Source organism: Triticum urartu, chromosome 6 (assembly GCF_003073215.2).
Source record: "Triticum urartu cultivar G1812 chromosome 6, Tu2.1, whole genome shotgun sequence".
NCBI lineage: Eukaryota > Viridiplantae > Streptophyta > Magnoliopsida > Poales > Poaceae > Triticum > Triticum urartu.
Genome location: NC_053027.1, coordinates 496,580,066 through 496,583,802, shown reverse-complemented (window position 1 = coordinate 496,583,802; position 3,737 = coordinate 496,580,066).

Genomic DNA, 3,737 nt, shown 5'->3' with positions numbered 1-3,737 from the left:
CTCTGCAAGCACTGAAATTATCGGTAACAGATAGTTTTGTGATAAGGTAATTGGTAACGAGTAGCAAGTAATAAAAGTAAATAAGGTGCAGCAAGATGGCCCAATCCTTTTTGTATCAAATGACAAGCCTGGACAAACTCTTTTATAGAGAAAAGCGCTCCCGAGGACACATGGTAATTATTGTCAAGCTAGTTTTCATCATGATCATATGTTTCGCGTTCGGTACTTTGATAATTTGATATGTGGGTGGACCGGTGCTTGGGTACTGTCCTTACTTGGACAAGCATCCCACTTATGATTAACCCCTATTGCAAGCATCCGCAACTACAACAGAAGTATTAAGGTAAACCTAACCATAGCATGAAACATATGGATCCAAATCAGCCCCTTACGAAGCAACGCATAAACTAGGGTTTAAGCTTCTGTCACTCTAGCAACCCATCATCTACTTATTACTTCCCAATGCGTCCCTCTAGGCCCAAACAATGGTGAAGTGTCATGTAGTCGACGTTCACATGACACCACTAGAGGGATGACAACATACATCTCATCAAAATATCGAACGAATGCCAAATTCACATGACTACTAATAGCAAGACTTCTCCCATGTCCTCAGGAACAAACGTAACTACTCACAAAGCATATCCATGTTCATAATCAGAGGGGTATTAATATGCATAATGGATCTGAACATATAATCTTCCACCAAATAAACCAACTAGCATCAACTACAAGGAGTAATCAACACTACTAGCAACCCACAGGTACCAATCTGAGGTTTGGATACAAAGATTGGATACAAGAGATGAACTAGGGTTTGAGATGAGATGGTGATGGTGAAGATGTTGATGGAGATTGACCCCCTCCCGATGAGAGGATCGTTGGTGATGATTTCCCCCTCCCGGAGGGAAGTTTCCCCAGCAGAACAGCTCCGCCAGAGCCCTAGATTGGTTCCGCCAAGGTTCCGCCTCGTGGCGGCGGAGCCTCGTCCCGAAAGCTTGCTTATGATTTTTTTCCTCGACAAAAGACTCCATATAGCAGAATATGGGCATCGGAGGGCCACCAGGGGGCCCATGAGGCAGGGGCACGCCTAGGGGGGTAGGGCGCGCCCCTGCCCTCGTGGCCAGGGTGTGGCCCCCCTTTGGAACTTCTTGCGCTTAGTATTTTTTTTATTCTGGAAATAGCTTCCGTGAAGTTTTAGGACTTTTGGAGCTGTGCAGAATAGGTCTCTTATATTTGCTCCTTTTCCAGCCTAGAATCCCAGCTGCCGGCATTCTCCCACTTTATGTAAACCTTGTAAAATAAGAGAGAATATGCATAAGTATCGTGACATAATGTGTAATAACAACCCATAATGCAATAAATATCGATATAAAAGCATGATGTAAAATGGACGTATCAACTCCCCCAAGCTTAGACCTCGCTTGTCCTCAAGCGAAAGCCGAAATCGAAAAATATGTCCACATGTTTGGAGATAGAGGTGTCGATAAAAATAAAATATGGACATGAGGGCATCATGATCATTCTTAGAGCAGCAACATATATATATATATATATTGTCATATGATCTCTTATGCTAAAGTAACAATTCAATCACAATTTCAAGTATGAATTATAAACTTCATTGAGAACCAACAAACTCTAATCTCAGTCATTGAGGCAATTGCAATATATCATAACATAGGAAAGAGTCAATATAAGAGCTTTTCAGCAAGTCCACATACTCAACCATCTTTTAGTCTTTCACAATTGCTAACACTCACGCGATATTTATGGGTATGAAGTCTTAATCGGACACAGAGAAAGATAGGGGCTTATAGTTTTGCCTCCCAACGTTTTACCTCAAGGGTAATGTCAACAATAATAGTTCATGAAGACTCACATCCAATTAGCTATATATATCAGGATTTTTCCAACACATTGTGCTTGCCAAAGGATAAAATGTAAAAAGAAAAGGTGAAGATCACCATGACTCTTATGTAAGGTAGAATATAAAAGTAAAAGTCAGGCCCTTCGCAGAGGGAAGCAGATGTTGTCATGCGCTTTTATGGTTGGATGCACGAAATCTTAATGCAAAAGAACGTCACTTTATATTGCCACTTGTGATATGGACCTTTATTATGCAGTCCGTCGCTTTTATTTCTTCCATATCACAAGACCATATAAAGCTTATTTCTCCCACACTAATAAGTCATACATGTTTAGATAGCAATTTTTATTGCTTGCACCGATGACAACTTACTTGAAGGATCTTACTCAATCCATAGGTAGGTATGATGGACTCTCATGGAAAAACTGGGTTTAGGGATATTTGGAAGCACAAGTAGTATCTCTACTTGGTGCGAAGAAATTGGCTAGCATGAGAGGTAAAGGCAAGCTCAACATGTTGGACGATCCATGACAATATAATTTATCTCGGATGTAAGAAAACATAACCCATTACATTGTCTTCCTTGTCCAACGTCAACTCTTTAGCATGTCATATTTTAATAAGTGCTCACAATCATAAAAGATGTCCAAGATAGTATATTTATATGTGAACCTCTCTTTCTTTATTACTTCCTATTCATTGCAACGATGACCAAAACTATGTTTGTCAACTCCCAACAACTTTTATTCATCATACACTTTTATATGTGAGCTCATTACTCTCCATAAGATCCATATGATCTCTTTATTTCTTTTTATTTCTTCTCTTTTATTTTATTTAATTCCCTCAAGATAATAGCAAAATAATCAAGCCCTTGACTCAACACTAATCTTTATTATATAGCTCACGGACTCGATTACATAGAGGGATCATAAAGCAAAACTCACAATTAGATCATACTAAAGCTTTATTCTACTAGATCAAGATATTACTAAAAGGATCGAACTAAGAAAAACGGTAAAGATAAAAGTGATGGTGATACGATACCGGGGCACTCCCCCAAGTTTGGCAGTTTCCAAGGGGAGTGCCCATACCAGATACTCAGTTCTTCTTTGTTGGTGAAGAAGGTGATGGTTTTGTTGATGGCGTAGGCTTCTTCCTTAATTTGTGCTCGAGGACAGAATTTTGGTCCCTTAGGTCATCGATCTCCTCCTCCAGGCTCAGTATCTTTCTGCATAGTTCTTGCTTGTTTTCCCGCAAGAGGCGAAAAGGGATAAACTCGATCTTAGGTTTCTTTACTCTATCCGGGAGGCTTGACTTTTTGAACTCCACATGAATGTCCCCAGGTTGAGGTAGTGGGACTTCATCTTCTTCTGAGCTCGTCTCCTCCTTTCCCTTGGGTTCATAGTCCCCTTCTTCTTCCGTAGTCCAACCACAATGCTCCACATCCCCATAGACCTTAGGATCTGCAAGGTAATCAGCCACATAGCTTTCTCCTTCCAAATCCTGGGACGACATGTTGCTCTAATCTGCAGCAGGACAGCTCGAAACAAAGACAGGAGATATTTGCGTGATATGGTGGTCAAAACCTTCGGGATATTATATAATGAATTTTTACCGACTAAAAGAAGTATCATGCAAGAAAACGGAGTCCGGAAAGCGCACGAGGTGCCCACGAGGCAGGGGGCGCGCCCAGGGGGTAGGGCGCGCCTCCCACCCTCGTGGGAGCCTCGTTTCCTTTCCGTTCTGCTTCTTATTTTCCTATTTTTCTGAATATTCCAAAACGAAGAAATATTGCCATTAGAACTGATTTGGAGTTGGTTTACTTACCGTACCACGTACCTATTCTTTTTCGGAGTCTGAAACA